At 42.3% G+C, this 16,630-nt stretch overlaps 1 long non-coding RNA gene across 1 annotated transcript; it reads left to right on the top strand.

Moving 5' to 3' along the window:
* Window positions 1–7,118: 7,118 nt before the first annotated feature.
* LOC124881176 lies at window positions 7,119–11,068 on the top strand. The gene is made up of 4 exons (XR_007041554.1): window positions 7,119–7,273; window positions 7,363–7,472; window positions 7,583–7,799; window positions 9,305–11,068. It is a non-coding gene; the product is annotated as an uncharacterized LOC124881176 (long non-coding RNA).
* The last annotated feature ends 5,562 nt before the right edge of the window (window positions 11,069–16,630 follow it).

Genomic DNA, 16,630 nt, shown 5'->3' with positions numbered 1-16,630 from the left:
CTGTTTCAGATGGTTCCTGCAGTGTTTATATCAGCTTTAGTGTGATTTTGGGCCTCACACTTCTTCTTGGAGTTGCTACTTTCATCTGGATAAGGTGACAAACAAAAATCTGAGAGTTAATCTATTTTTTTCATTCAGTTAGGTTTTGTATTTAACTCTAGGTTAATGTTATTTTTTTAAACTACTCCAAAATAAATAAAATTCTTGAAAGGTTCTTGCTTGAAACTCGGCTAATGCAAAACCTGAGTCTCATTTTATTTCTTGTTTCTGCAGTGATGAAGAAGTGAGAAGACAAAATCAATGGAGACTCGTGGCTGGAGAAAAACAGAATCTGACCGGGAAAGAGTAAAATCTAGAGGAGTTTAAAAATAAAGACGAGAATCAGAGATCATTGATCAGCAGATTGAAGCATTAATGGAGATGTCAGAGGAACTGAAGGAGCAGAGGAAACAACTCACTGATCAAAAAAGGAGGCAGGGAAGATAGCTGAAGAAAATGACAAAATCAAGTAACAAACCAGACGGGGAACAGGGTAGAAAAGAAAAACAAGGATACTTGAAGTCATTACAGAGAGCACTGAGAAACTGGCTGAGAGAAATATCATCAACATGTGGAACTGATGACAGAGAAACTGATCAATAGAGCATGTGAGGAGGTTAGCAAACTGAATGAGACAAAACAGGAAATAGGAAGCCATATGGAAATACAGAAACAGCTTATAGCAATGGAAACACAGTAATAAATCAACTTTGATCGGATTCATCATGTGAGAAAATGAGTGTCGAAGAGTTTCAGCTCAGCAGATTCTGAGCTTTTTCTGATTCAGATCAAAAATCACCCTGAGGAAATGCAGGCACAGATATACTGTTAATGTCTCCTGCATCATCGCCAATGAAGAATAAATACAGGTCCTTCTCAAAATATTAGCATATTGTGATAAAGTTCATTATTTTCCATAATGTCATGATGAAAATTTAACATTCATATATTTTAGATTCATTGCACACTAACTGAAATATTTCAGGTCTTTTATTGTCTTAATACGGATGATTTTGGCATACAGCTCATGAAAACCCAAAATTCCTATCTCACAAAATTAGCATATCATTAAAAGGGTCTCTAAACGAGCTATGAACCTAATCATCTGAATCAACGAGTTAACTCTAAACACCTGCAAAAGATTCCTGAGGCCTTTAAAACTCCCAGCCTGGTTCATCACTCAAAACCCCAATCATGGGTAAGACTGCCGACCTGACTGCTGTCCAGAAGGCCACTATTGACACCCTCAAGCAAGAGGGTAAGACACAGAAATAAATTTCTGAACGAATAGGCTGTTCCCAGAGTGCTGTATCAAGGCACCTCAGTGGGAAGTCTGTGGGAAGGAAAAGGTGTGGCAGAAAACGCTGCACAACGAGAAGAGGTGACCGGACCCTGAGGACGATTGTGGAGAAGGGCCAATTCCAGACCTTGGGGGACCTGCGGAAGCAGTGGACTGAGTCTGGAGTAGAAACATCCAGAGCCACCGTGCACAGGCGTGTGCAGGAAATGGGCTACAGGTGCCGCATTCCCCAGACCTGGGCTACAGAGAAGCAGCACTGGACTGTTGCTCAGTGGTCCAAAGTACTTTTTTCGGATGAAAGCAAATTCTGCATGTCATTCGGAAATCAAGGTGCCAGAGTCTGGAGGAAGACTGGGGAGAAGGAAATGCCAAAATGCCAGAAGTCCAGTGTCAAGTACCCACAGTCAGTGATGGTCTGGGGTGCCGTGTCAGCTGCTGGTGTTGGTCCACTGTGTTTTATCAAGGGCAGGGTCAATGCAGCTAGCTATCAGGAGATTTTGGAGCACTTCATGCTTCCATCTGCTGAAAAGCTTTATGGAGATGAAGATTTCATTTTTCAGCACGACCTGGCACCTGCTCACAGTGCCAAAACCACTGGTAGATGGTTTACTGACCATGGTATCACTGTGCTCAATTGGCCTGCCAACTCTCCTGACCTGAACCCCATAGAGAATCTGTGGGATATTGTGAAGAGAACGTTGAGAGACTCAAGACCCAACACTCTGGATGAGCTAAAGGCCGCTATCGAAGCATCCTGGGCCTCCATGAGACCTCAGCAGTGCCACAGGCTGATTGCCTCCATGCCACGCCGCATTGAAGCAGTCATTTCTGCCATAGGATTCCCGACCAAGTATTGAGTGCATAACTGTACATGATTATTTGAAGGTTGACGTTTTTTGTATTAAAAACACTTTTCTTTTGTTGGTCGGATGAAATATGCTAATTTTGTGAGATAGGAATTTTGGGTTTTCATGAGCTGTATGCCACAATCATCCGTATTAAGACAATAAAAGACCCGAAATATTTCAGTTACTGTGCAATAAATCTAAAATATATGAATGTTAAATTTTCATCTTGACATTATGGAAAATAATGAACTTTATCACAATATGCTAATATTTTGAGAAGGACCTGTACATTTGTAAGAATGTCTTTTATACAGGGGTTGGACAATGAAACTGAAACACCTGGTTTTAGACCACAATAATTTATGAGTATAGTGTAGGGCCTCCTTTTGCAGCCAATACAGCGTCAATTCGTCTTGGGAATGACATATACAAGTCCTGCACAGTGGTCAGAGGGATTTTAAGCCATTCTTCTTGCAGGATAGTGGCCAGGTCACTACGTGATACTGGTGGAGGAAAACGTTTCCTGACTCTCTCCTCCAAAACACCCTAAAGTGGCTCAATAATATTTAGATCTGGTGACTGTGCAGGCCATGGGATATGTTCAACTTCACTGTCATGTTCATCAAACCAATCTTTCACCAGTCTTGCTGTGTGCATTGGTGCATTGTCATCCTGATACACGGCACTGCCTTCAGGATACAATGTTTGAACCATTGAATGCACATGGTCCTCAAGAATGGTTCGGTAGTCCTTGGCAGTGATGCGCCCATCTAGCACAAGTATTGGGCCAAGGGAATGCCACGATATGGCACCCAAACCATCACCGATCCACCCCCATGCTTCACTCTGGGCATGCAACAGTCTGGGTGGTATGCTTCTTTGGGGCTTCTCCACACCGTAACTCTCCCGGATGTGGGGAAAATGGTAAAGGTGGACTCATTAGAGAACAATACATGTTTCACATTGTCCACAGCCCAAGATTTGCGCTCCTTGCTCCATTGAAACCGACGTTTGGCATTGGCATGAGTGACCAAAGGTTTGGCTATTGCAGCCCGGCCATGTATATTGACCCTGTGGAGCTCCCGACGGACAGTTCTGGTGGAAACAGGAGAGTTGAGGTGCACATTTAATTCTGCCGTGATTTGGGCAGTCTTGGTTTTATGTTTTTTGGATACAATCCGGGTTAGCACCTGAACATCCCTTTCAGACAGCTTCCTCTTGCGTCCACAGTTAATCCTGTTGGATGTGGTTCGTCCTTCTTGGTGGTATGCTGACATCACCCTGGATACCGTGACTCTTGATACATCACAAAGACTTGCTGTCTTGGTCACAGATGCGCCAGCAAGACGTGCACCAACAATTTGTCCTCTTTTGAACTCTGGTATGTCACCCATAATGTTGTGCGCATTTCAATATTTTGAGCAAAACTGTGCTCTTACCCTGCTAATTGAACCTTCACACTCTGCTCTTACTGGTGCAATGTGCAATCAATGAAGCCTGGCTACCAGGCTGGTCCAATTTAGCCATGAAACCTCCCACACTAAAATGACAGGTGTTTCAGTTTCATTGTCCAACCCCTGTATATAAGAACTTTTAGAAATCTTGGTGTGATCCATAAAATGAACATTAACCTGGAGGTTCAGACACAGTTCAAGGACAAATCTAGACAGTGCAGTTGTAATGTAACGATCTTGAAAGTCAGAATCAGAATCAGCTTTATTGCCAAGTTCGTACATACAAACAAGGAATTTGCCTCCGGTACACTTTGCTCTTTTGTTCTGTTTTTGCATTACAGAATATACAAATTTACAATTTAAAGTGGAAGCAATGTTTATCATAAGGATTTATCTTTATGCTGAGTTTTAGTTGAATTAGACACTTCTATAGGTCTCTTTCTCAGACCAAAGAGTGAGACATATCCAGTTTACAGTTTTCTTTTAATAAATTAAACGTATTATTATTTATTGTGTATTTAACAACATTATTTTAAATCTGGTCACTATCTTCCTTTTAAGACTGAGAAAGAAGATCAGAATAGTTGTTGCCAGTAACAAAAGAGCCTTCCTATTGGCTGTCTTATAGCAAATAACCTTAAAGCTGTGAACTCAGCACCTCCAAGATGTAGTTGCCTTAATTTAAACCAGACCACAACAATTCCCCACTGAGCTCAATAGATGACTTTAATCTCTGTGTATATTGACACAATTTATTCAGACTGCTTTAACACATAGCTTAAGTTTCAAGTAGTTGTGAGGAAAATCATTAATGCTGAAACATCACATACATTTTTATATTCTGGAAGAACTGCTATTAAAAAAAACATAAACAGAAAAACACTCTGTGCCTCTTTTATCAGAAATTACAAAAGAACAGTTACATAGAAGGTAAGGTAAGTTTATTTATATAGCGATTTCAGTAATGACATTCAAAGCGCTGTACATGAGGAGAAACAATTACAATACAATCACACAGCAAACACAAAAAAAATTGAATAACATTAATAATCCTTCCGGGTTTAGTGGTAGCAATTGGTTCCAAGCACTCTTAACAATAAAGCATCTTGTGCTAAAAGAAGATGATAATATTGATAGTCTCATCATTCCACTGAATTCTAACTAAGGAAGCTGAGTCACTGGTACAAAACAGCATTAATCCACATTTTCAGGTGCTGATAATACAGGTGCTTCTCAAAATATTAGCATATTGTGATAAAGTTAATTATTTTCCATAATGTAATGATGAAAATTTAACATTCATATATTTTAGATTCATTGCACACTAATTAAAATATTTCAGGTCTTTTATTGTCTTAATACGGATGATTTTGGCATACAGCTCATGAAAACCCAAAATTCCTATCTCACAAAATTAGCATATCATTAAAAGGGTCTCTAAACGAGCTATGAACCTAATCATCTGAATCAACGAGTTAACTCTAAACACCTGCAAAAGATTCCTGAGGCCTTTAAAACTCCCAGCCTGGTTCATCACTCAAAACCCCAATCATGGGTAAGACTGCCGACCTGACTGCTGTCCAGAAGGCCACTATTGACACCCTCAAGCAAGAGGGTAAGACACAGAAATAAATTTCTGAACGAATAGGCTGTTCCTAGAGTGCTGTATCAAGGCACCTCAGTGGGAAGTCTGTGGGAAGGAAAAAGTGTGGCAGAAAACGCTGCACAACGAGAAGAGGTGACCGGACCCTGAGGAAGATTGTGGAGAAGGGCCGATTCCAGACCTTGGTGGACCTGCGGAAGCAGTGGACTGAGTCTGGAGTAGAAACATCCAGAGCCACCGTGCACAGGCGTGTGCAGGAAATGGGCTACAGGTGCCGCATTCCCCAGGTCAAGCCACTTTTGAACCAGAAACAGTGGCAGAAGCGCCTGACCTGGGCTACAGAGAAGCAGCACTGGACTGTTGCTCAGTGGTCCAAAGTACTTTTTTTGGATGAAAGCAAATTCTGCATGTCATTCGGAAATCAAGGTGCCAGAGTCTGGAGGAAGACTGGGGAGAAGGAAATGCCAAAATGCCAGAAGTCCAGTGTCAAGTACCCACAGTCAGTGATGGTCTGGGGTGCTGTGTCAGCTGCTGGTGTTGGTCCACTGTGTTTTATCAAGGGCAGGGTCAATGCAGCTAGCTATCAGGATGTTTTGGAGCACTTCATGCTTCCATTTGCTGAAAAGCTTTATGGAGATGAAGATTTCATTTTTCAGCACGACCTGGCATCTGCTCACAGTGCCAAACCCACTGGTAAATGGTTTACTGACCATGGTATCACTGTGCTCAATTGGCCTGCCAACTCTCCTGACCTGAACCCCATAGAGAATCTGTGGGATATTGTGAAGAGAACATTGAGAGACTCAAGACCCAACACTCTGGATGAGCTAAAGGCCGCTATCGAAGCATCCTGGGCCTCCATAAGACCTCAGCAGTGCCACAGGCTGATTGCCTCCATGCCACGCCGCTTTGAAGCAGTCATTTCTGCCAAAGGATTCCCGACCAAGTATTGAGTGCATAACTGTACATGATTATTTGAAGGTTGACGTTTTTTGTATTAAAAACACTTTTCTTTTATTGGTCGGATGAAATATGCTAATTTTGTGAGATAGGAATTTTGGGTTTTCATGAGCTGTACGCCAAAATCATCCGTATTAAGACAATAAAAGACCTGAAATATTTCAGTTAGTGTGCAATGAATCTAAAATATATGAATGTTAAATTTTCATCATGACATTATGGAAAATAATGAACTTCATCACAATATGCTAATATTTTGAGAAGGACCTGTATTTACTTCCCTAAAACAATGTGCTGAATGTTATTTCAAGTCTTCATCTGCGCAATCAAGTCACTTCAGTGTCATAGACTGTTCACTCTGGAGTCTGATGGTATATAAAACTACTATGTGAACAACCATGCAACAGAAATCGGATCTGAGCAAAAAAACTGTAATAGAGCATTTAGAGCTGTAGTGTGAATGTAGCCTTGGGGAACAAGTTTAGTTGATTCTATTATATTCAGTTCTGAATTAATATTAATTTTCAGAACTGGATTCATGGGAAAAAAACTGAGCAGTGATCAAAACTTTGCTCTTTGATGGATGGATGGATGGATAATATTGTATCAGTTTGTATTGCATTTGTTTCAAGATAATATTTGCAATATTTGTCATTTGTGTATGTTGTAATTTCGATAAGAATAATAAGTTACATTTCAGGCCTCATCTTCTTTTTATACGATTTCTAACTTACCCAACCAGGTTACAATGTAATCAGCCTTCTGTCTGTTAACCATACCCACATGCTTTAAACAATAACTCAGCCTGTGATGTCTTTTGGTCTTTGTACCTTCAGTTACCTTTGGCCTATTTCTGCTGCTGCTGACTCTGCAGCAAAGCCACTCTTCCTCTTCACTCAGCCTAAAGAAAACTTTGGAGGAATGTTTAAACGACACAGACTACAATGAACTGATGGAGATAGCAGAGAATGGCCTCCCAAAGATAACCACACCTTATCGTGTTGTTATTGTTGGGGCCGGCATGGCTGGACTCACTGCTGCCAAGCTGCTGCAAGAAGCTGGACATGAGGTAGATGCAAAAGAGTAACATATTAACTCATGAATTTTCCACTGATCTGTTTAAGATGCATTTTTTAATTTTTGTTATGTCTAAATAAGGTAACCATATTGGAGGCAAGTGAGCGAGTAGGACGGGTGTTGACCCATAGGAATGAAACAGAGGGTTGGTATGTTGAATTAGGGGCCATGAGGATTCCATCTTTTCATCAGTAAGTAGAAATGCTTTCAAATATATTATTTTTTGTGTCCGACAGTCTGAAAACCTGTTGATCCTTTAGTTTAAAGCACATTATAGAACTCACAATTTTGATTAATTTAGAGCCTAGGGTCACCATGTAAAAACCTCGTTCATCCAGCAACTGAACATCTCATTGAATCACTTCAACATGACTGACAACAACACCTATTACCTGGTGAATGGGAAGAAACACAAGACTTCAGATGTGACTAAAGACCCCAGCATCCTGGATTACCACCTACCATCTAATGAGAGGAATAAATCAGCCCATGATCTGCTTCAGGAGGCATTACAGGAGGTAAATGAGACGGCATGAGATGTCTGCCAGCAATTAACACCCAACAGCTTTTAATAAATTGTTTAGATTTTTACAAGAACACAAAACTCAGAATAATTGCTTGTTTTGTAGATCTCCTTTTACGTCTTGGTTGTGTATGGGTTAAATCCAGTCACAATAGAAAAATCATATCTTGATGCAAATTCTGCTTCCTGTTAGTACAAAATACAGTTTCAAGACATGGGTGTGATGCAGCACTGTAGAGGTTTTATCACTTCTCTGTGAAGGTAAGTTTCAGTTTGTTGCATCCAGAATTAGGTGGTGGCAGATTATTAATAGCCATTGTTATGGAAAGATTTGTATTTATAAAAGAGAGATCGATGATTTTCACTCACATCAGCTTTATTATAACCTTGACAAGGGAAAACATTTTTACAGCACCAGACATGTGTTCACTAGCCCTGCCAAACCATTCTGACAAGACAAAGAGAAATCTCTTATAACAACTTCAAGGTGATCCCCATGAAAACAGGAGTCACCCAGCTGACTGAGTGACAATTAAAAAAAAAATTATAATGGGATAAATAACTAAAAGAATAACAAAAGTGACTACTAAAATTGAAACCTACTTGCAATAAGAAAATAAAAACACAGTTGAACTAAAATGAAATAAGAAAAAAATACAAATAAAACAGCATGAAAAATAATGATCCACCATGTGTGTGTGTTCACTACCCATGTACAGAAGGATCATTGGGGGGAGGAGACAATAAAGGCAAGGCAACGCAAGTTAATTTTTATTAAAATGAAGAATAAATGGAATTTATACAATGTAAAATCATCAAAATCATCATCATCATGAGAGTAAATGAAGCTGTTAATAGTCATCAGAGCTGCTGGATGGACAAAGAGTCATCAGTCAGGGTTCAGGGGATCATTACAAGACAAGTAAAGGTGATTTTATTAATACTAGAGGGAGCACTCAAAATGGAACAATTAATAGGTGAGGGAGTCGTGTGTAAAGCTAAGAACAGGGTGGCCTGTGTTCTTAAGAGTTAAGCGTATGACAAAGCAAAACCCTTTTATGACAAAGCAGAACCCCATGTTATTCATCCGGCCAGGTATTTCTTTCTGTGAAATCGGGTTCAACCTGTAACAATATTTCATTAGAGGAGATTCAAATAAGTGACCAAAAGGTGAGGGGTGGTGGGACTAGGGAAAGGACTAGGATTTTACACGAGTCAGGGCCCCATAGTCCTGTCAGGGTCTGGGAGTTTTTGTGCTTGGGCTTTTCCCACCTGCTATTAACTGTTCTTGGTCCGTAGAGGGCACTGTTGCTCCTGGGTGCGAGTGGACAGGTGTTAACCATCTCCTGATTGCTGACTGGGGGTATTTAAAGCTGAAGCTACCAGCACTTCATCGGCTAAGTGTAAACCTACAGTGGTAACAATCTCTAGCCCAGATATAAGCTTGTTTCAAGTTTCTCTAAGTTTCCAAGACTTACTTCCTCATGTCCTCCTTCTCAGGTTCCAGACCTGTTTGATCCAGTCTCGAGTTCTGGTGTTAAGCAAACTCCTGACTTCTGGATCTAGGCACCTTCGATGCTCCTGGACTTTCAAGATTCAAGTCTCAAGTTTCCTTCTTGGATTAACTCCTGGCTGGCAGCTTCAGGATCGACAACTAACCGGCCCAAGTCAGCAGCAAACCCTGTCCAATAATCTCGCTGTGGATGGTGCAGATGACGGCATTCTGCTAATGGCAGACAGCTTGCATCTGGAGAGAAGGCTTGATATAGGCCTTGCAGTCAACATTCTTCAGTACTGTGACAATGTTTAGGGAAGGCCTGAACCCAAAGACCCAAATACAATTTCAAAATTGTCTATCTGTGGAGGTTAGGGTTAGAGTTTGGGTATGATTTGTCAAAGGAATTAAACCCATACATTCATCCAGATTTTCAGAATGTGGCCTGGAGACGTTGTGCATGAGTTACTTCTCTCACAATGTTACTAAGTTCTAACTGGAGATATGAACAACCTTTCCCTATAATTTGCACTACTGCTCCCCATAAATACTAAAATGTTTGTAACCCAGTGTTTCATTTTATTTCATTAATGCTGACATCTACCAAGGCTGAAATCCCTTTATTTTATGCATGGTCCAACCCATGCATTAATTTAGCAAATGGTTCAAAAATGTTTTAGCAGTCAGGATCACATCACATAGAATACATTAAATTAAACATAGCTAATTACATCAGCTAGATTTTATTTTAAAATGTCAAATTTCTAATACTGAGTCATTTTGGTAGTTATCTGTCACTGCTAGTTTGGCCATTTCCTTCTTCCTAATAGACTGGACACACAAGGGACACATCCCCCAGGAGGTGTTCCAATGCCCTGATTGATTTATTTTGCTTTGATAATCATCAGGATCCTGTTTAAAGATAAGTGCACAGAATTCAAAGAGATTTCAAATAAATCCATGGATACAGATTTTCTGCTGCTTTGCCAATTGGGGGTTTTCATTGATGTCACTGAAGTCGCAGCCTCACTTCCAGTCCACCATCTTGGGTGTTTTGTGGTCATCAACAAGGTGGATCCATATTTTAGTTCGTTTAGCGCAAATCCGGACGATGGGCTGCACATAATTTTTAGTATGCAACTGTTTTTCATAGCCACAACATAGGCTAAAGTCCATGGTAAGTTCAATATTGCCGTTTATAGGTTAATTACATAATACGGTATATATTACTAGATAATACATTTACAGTATAACACTAAAGGTAAAATGCAGTCTACATTGTCAGCACCTGAAGTCTTGATAACTCTTGATCTGTGGGAGCTTCTGGAAGCAGGAACTCAGGTGTGTTTGCTAGTCAAACGCCTGACCATCACTATGCCACCTTCCAGTACCTAAGATGTTTATTCAAACTCAGCGTTTACGTCTTCCTCCGGGGTCCGAGCGCCAAAGAGATAATCTTTCATTAATAAACTCTCTAACTGTCATCTTGTTGTTTCTCTATTATGTGAGTTTTTCCAGATTGAAATACCTGCTGTGCAAAGTCAACAATGTAGTGCATCCTGATCTTCTTACTTGAAGGTGGGGAGGTACCGATGGACAATTGATAGTCGTTGCAGTTCTTTTTACAGACAGCATTCATCTCGTTGTAGACGTTCCTCTCTTTTTGAACAAGCTGAAGATGATCCTGTTGCTTTTTGATTTCTGCAGTCTTCCTCTCCTCTGGAAGGTTTGAGCTTCTTATAAGCTGATCATTATTCTGTTGGCATAGCCAGCAGATATCCATATGTGGCCTACAGCTTCTTCTGTGTGGTAGTAGCTGGGTCCAAAGAGCCTTGAAGCGTGATTTGCAAATTGCATGCTCACCTGGAAAGAAACATATTACACAGTTGTTAATGTTTGATGAAGTTTTACATTACTGGTCATTAGAAGGCTTTCACTATTATATAGATATATATTTTTAAACATATCAAGCTCCTTAGCAGACTTTCTATAGAGACGCCACACTGAGGTCTTGGACACATGTGTTGGCAGTAACTTAACATGCCATTCCCTATGCCCAGGATGTGGATCAGGTAGCATGATGGCGGGGTCTTCAGCGTAGTTCTTTATGAACTCAAGAACTCTGTGGAGCTGCTCACGGCTGAAAAAATGCGGTCCTGTGGCCGCTGGCTCTTTTTCTTCACGAAGGGTCTTGCACCGTTCGCATCAAAATGTCTGATGATGTCAGACAATGTGGCTTTGCAAATAATGAACAGGGGAAACAAAGGAAATATTTCTTTCAGCTTTTAATATTTGAATGCAGAAAATACATGACTTGTTTTCAATATGATGCATCATAATAGTTAAAAAAAAAAGCTGTCAAACTCACCCCATGAGAAACTGAAAGGTATTCCTCCGATGCCTCCGATGAAATAAGTTGTTTTGGCGTGTTTTCTTTCGTTGGCGTCTTCTTGGTGGACGTTTACATCGCTGAAGTTTCAACTGTACGCCGGTGTTCTTCAAGATGTCCAATGATTCTCATGTCCTGCCACTCCAATTCTGCTGCTAAAGAATCCATCCGTATGTTATACATGAACTTTTGGGAAAGTTGTGGGTACAAGGTGAAGAATTCCCCTTTCTTCTCCCGTAGACATTATAATAAAACAACACAGACCAGCTAATTTAACCTCTTCCCAGCAGCTGCTGTGAAAACAATGAATTTGCACCTTCCATTCAAGCTTCAGTTAACGCTTGTGGCCAAAGCTGTACCCCACAGGAATTACTGTGTCAGACTGTACGGAGACCCTCTGCAGTAAAACTAACCCTATTCTCAGAGGTTTCTACCCATTAGATTAACGGGGTACACTGACAACAGGAAACAATACCTGAAGGAGAGTCCATCAGGTGTTACACATGCGATGGACTTTAAAATGCTCCTCCGTGGATCTGTCCTGAAGCTGACATAGAAAACACATGGTTACTGCTGAGTTTTGGAGGTGTTTAAAAATTCCTCTGCCTTTTAAGGACTTTTAGTAGCAATATTTGACCCTGAATCTACCATGATGAGAGAGAGAACTTGTTTCTCTAAAACAATTACTTTATGACCCTTTTGGAAAAGAATCTCTTTAACACAGGAATAACATTTAACCTCTTGTTACATCTGTCAATGTCAAAACCACATCAGCAGCAGTTAATAAGCTTTCTTCATTGCAGAAAAACAGAAAAGATATTTGCAAATGTGTGTGTTTGTACGTTACCCCCCTCAGTTTCTTGACCGCTCCAGAGTCGGACTGTTGTGGCATACAGTCCCCTATCAGTCCAAAAACCCAGGCCCTCCCCTGGCCTGTTGGTAGACATTTGCTCTTTCCTTTTCCACTTTAACTTCTTCAGGAGGGAGGGAAAACTTTGCTCCAGCCTGTTTCTCCTCTGTCTTCATAAGATGTGCTCTCAAGATGAGTCCAGTGTAACGCTGTTCTGGCTCTGGCAAACAGCATGGATTGTTGCTGTTGTGAGTTATGATTATTGATTGATTAATCTTGATCAATAATTATAATTAAAAATCATAATTTGACAAAATCAATTTCTTAACCAAAATCCTCATTTATGAATCGAGACCAGAGATGTTTCTGGTGTTGTAATTGTGGCTCAACACCTTTGACAATTACAACCGTTAAATACTCCGTAATAATCAATAACTATTGCCGGAGATGTCACTGTTTAATTGACGAACAGTGAGGTTGGAGACAAAGGAAATTGGGGACGTCAGACTTGGGACGCTCGTCATATCAGTCGCAGTGCTCGACGGGATATGTAGTAGCGGGCTGTCCTGGATACAAAATGGCCGATGCCATTGGAGAGGCACAGTGACGTCCAACAACGTGCAGGTAGTCCAATACTCAGCAAACAAGTGGTCCAACATTCCCCCCTAGGTTCAAAGGGTGAGATGAATTGCAGTCTTTGAAGCTACTGGGACCATTCTGTCCTTTGCTGAACAATCAGTGATCCGTGGTGAAGCAGAACAAAACAAACTGTCTCTGTGTTCCTCAAAACCTATGCCTGGGCAGAGTAGAGGTTAGCCTGGGCAGGACTAAACTCTGACTAACTCATACCTTTCTACAAAATGAAACAACAATAAAAGATACCGTACACATATATGTATATATAAAAATTAAAAAGAATTCATGGTTCATAGCTTATTCGTTCAACTTCTATTAGGCACTGGAACCTGGCTGTGTCATTGGCAAAGGCGGTGCTATGAACCGTGAGGGAATGAATGTGAGGGAATCAATCCTGACCTGTAAACGCTTAACCTGCTGGTTTGCGGTGTATAATAAAAAAAACCCCGAATGTTTAAAACAGGTTTAGGCTTAAATCATTAGCTCTTCCGAATGATGATGGGTTTTAATATGACTCCTGTCTCTAAACTATCTAGATGTGAAAAGAGGGAGAAAAATAATAAATGAATTGCAGTACCTAGGCTATAAACCAGTTGTGTTTGTGGAGGTTGCAAGGTGTCTGCTGTGGTGGACTTAGGATTTCTCTACTATGTTCAGCAGAACTAGGCCAGTGGGTATATGTGCCTCGGTGGGACTGTCTACAGATGAACCAACCTCCTTTAATAAGATTTTGCATGAAATCTCTGGCAATGTGGTTGTCATCATTCTTAATCACTTTTGTGAGGTCTGCTGTGCATGCAGAGTGTTATGGAAAATTATCGTGCCAACTTACAGTTTAAGACTGTGTCCTAGAAGGTAGTTATATGTTTAACTGTTTCTGTTGAAGAAAGTTGTCAGTGATTAGTGCATGTTAGTGTGAGTTCATGAAACATGCACCTATTTAACTAGTCCTACGCACTGGTCTCTCCTTTCCTGGACATGGAGACAAGCTCTGTTCTTGGGGAGGAGAGTTCGATGTAGGACTTCATCTGGTTCAGCAAAACGCAGCAGCTGGGATGATGGTGTCAACCTTTTCTGACAAGCATCCAACCCACTTAATGAAGCTGCATGTCACAGTTAGGAGAAATTTGTTACCTCCTGTTAATTTTGGAGCTGGTTCGACCAGTTGGTCTGAAGGTGGAACCAAGGTAATGTAACCCCCCTTCGCTGAAGCGGAGGTTGACTGGTTGGCTGGGATGGCTGAAACTGGCGGCAGGTTAAACATCCTTTGATGTAGACCTGGGTGTCGTAAGACGTTGGAGGCCAGTGCGCCATCTGTTGGAGGGTGTGGAGTGTGGCTTTGTAGCTCCTATGGCACCATACAGGAGAGTAATGGGCGTAGGATAACGTGACCCCCCTTTGGTCTGTTGGAACAATGTCCACAGCATGGGAGAGCCGTTTGATGCCAATCTGCACAATGGCTGTCTTGAGGAGAGGGTGGAGCCTGTCTGCTAAGAGGAGTGTGTGGCTGTGTTGTGCCTCAGTTACAAGGGGGTCTTTTTGGCACAAACGGTCATACAGCTCTCTAATGGTTGATGGATGTCCCAGCCAGAGTGCTAGTAGCACTTCTGGTATGAACATGGTTTCCAGGTGTACACCATCCACCACTTTGGGGTTGTAAGTGTCCACACCAGGGTTCTTTAAAGAGCCAAGCAATGCATGACTGCATCTGGCAGGAGTTTCCTGGATGGCTGGGTGCAGCTGTGTCTCAGAGGTGCACATGACCGGCTCTGATGAGGGCCTGAGAGGTTCTTCGGGCTCCTCTAAGCTGGTGATCTGGTTGGCCACAAAGAGTGGTTTGCTGCTTAAACCCATTGGGTTTTGCACCTCCGCCTGGACCCAGAGTTGGTTCTGGTGGCAGTCAATGAGTGGGGCCAGCCTGTCCAGCAGGTCCTGGCCACCAAGAAAAAGCTCTTTGTTTAATGTGCACATATAGCTGGGGTGCACCAGAGCCGTGTCTTCGAGTGTGATGTCCAGCTCCACCCAACTGGTGATGCATGATCGGTTTTGGGTGCGGCTGGTGATGCTTACAACACAAGCGTCAGCCTGAAATGGTTCATTGAAGGAGAGCATGGCTCTACTCACCTCCTCAAACATGATTGGGCACATCAGGTTGATCTCTGATTCTATTTTAGAATAGAAACTCAGTTGGAAACGTCCTCCTATCATGATCACACAGTGTAGACGATGTGCATGTCCATTTTGGTTCAGTTTACCTGAGAACCTTGGAAAGATGGTTTGTGGTGTTTCTCCTGGGGAGGTCCCGAGGGGTACTTGGAGTTTCCCAGGTTCTCCCCATCCGATCAGGTAGACTCTGATGGTTGTGGAGACTGACGGGAAGTTTGGGTCTGGTTTAACTGGACGGTCGGCTTCCTGTTTCAAGGGTTGTGGGGGCGTGGTGGCCTGACGCACCGCTTCTGTCACCATCTTACGTAAGGCCTCCTCCAACTCTTTCCCCATAATCCCTTCTGCATGTCGGTTCCACCCTTTTCCATCAGGTTTACCTTTAGGCTTCATGTGATGGTCAGGTCGTCTGTTCGACCGGAAGTGGTCCGGCAACTTTGACTGTGGTTGGTATTCAGTACCACCCCCCCAGTCCAGCGGACCAAACCTACGTTGTTCCCTGAACCGGTTCTTAGCGTGGGTTACTGCTGGAGGTATTTCCTGACCTTCTAACGCAAGGCTGGTTCTTTCAGTCCGGACCTGTAAAATCCTAGCCTCGCCCTCTGGTCCCTTGGTCGGGCGAGCACGTGTTTCCCACGCCATCTGAGCATATTTGCGGATCTCTTGCATGCTCATGGTCTTGGTTCTGCAATACATAATAACATCGTATCGCACACTTTCATGAAGGTTGTGGAGGAACAAGGATTTAAAAGCATGTTCCTCCTCAATGCCAGGCGCATTGCGTCCTTGGAAGTAAACTGCTCTCAAGCGCCAGTAATACTCCCTGGGTGCTTCGCTTTTCTTTTGCTGGATAGTGAAAGCACCAAGTGTGGCGGAGGCCCGGTCCGTGTACACAGAATATTCTTCCCTTGAAGCTTCGCAAAGGGTTGAATAACGGTCTCGGACTGCGGGTGTCAGGCTCTCCATGAAAACATGGACGCTCCTGGATGTTGTCTTCCAGATGAGCTTCAGTTTTTCCCGTGCTGATGGGCAGTACAAATCTAGAAGACAGCGTTCAACTTCCCTAAGATAATCATCAATGTTTGATTCTGCATTATTAGGGTCGAAACGCTCTATGTCTTTGGCCAGAGACTCAAGCTGGCGGGTGCGCAATCCACTCTCAGGGATTGGTCCTGGCCCATCTGAGTCATCACCTGAGAGTTCACTCTGGCTGCACTCAGGGGGTATCGGTGCATCACGCCTCATCCTCGGCGGAGGCAGTGGAGGCGGCTCCCGGTACAACGGTGGGCCCTG

The sequence above is a fragment of the Girardinichthys multiradiatus genome, chromosome 14 (assembly GCF_021462225.1).
Source record: "Girardinichthys multiradiatus isolate DD_20200921_A chromosome 14, DD_fGirMul_XY1, whole genome shotgun sequence".
Taxonomy (NCBI): domain Eukaryota; kingdom Metazoa; phylum Chordata; class Actinopteri; order Cyprinodontiformes; family Goodeidae; genus Girardinichthys; species Girardinichthys multiradiatus.
Note: the sequence above shows the minus strand (reverse complement) of the source record. Positions and strands in the feature narration are given on the sequence as shown.